General features: G+C 37.1%; 1 protein-coding gene across 1 annotated transcript in view; it reads right to left on the reverse strand.

The window, feature by feature from the left end:
• Positions 1 to 256: 256 nt before the first annotated feature.
• Positions 257 to 302, reverse strand: part of glrbb (glycine receptor, beta b) — a 24151-nt gene continuing 24105 nt past the window's right edge. The window contains exon 10 of the mRNA XM_034305628.2: positions 257 to 302. This exon is cut by the window's right edge and continues 995 nt beyond it. The gene's annotated coding sequence lies outside the window, so the exon portion shown is untranslated.

The following is a 302-nucleotide window of genomic DNA, read 5'->3' on the forward strand; positions in this document are numbered from 1 at the left end:
GTGCAGGTTATACTGATGTATAGCGTTCAGTCATTGGCTGGATGAGACGAGAAGACACTTCATGATTTGTAAGGAATATTTTGAAGGTCTGAATAAAAACATAAGGAGTGAAACTTGCTCAATATATTTCAATAACACTCAAGTAAAGTGTAAATAGGCTGAAATAATACTTATACTTCGTAAAGAAGTACAGTTACTCGGGTATTTTCCACTCCTGGTTACAGATGATAAAATAATAAACGAGACGAAGCGCTGGTGCGGCCGGCAAAGCCGTTGGTCCTGTTAATTTTATTGTTGGATAA

This window comes from Pangasianodon hypophthalmus, chromosome 7, assembly GCF_027358585.1.
Source record: "Pangasianodon hypophthalmus isolate fPanHyp1 chromosome 7, fPanHyp1.pri, whole genome shotgun sequence".
NCBI lineage: Eukaryota > Metazoa > Chordata > Actinopteri > Siluriformes > Pangasiidae > Pangasianodon > Pangasianodon hypophthalmus.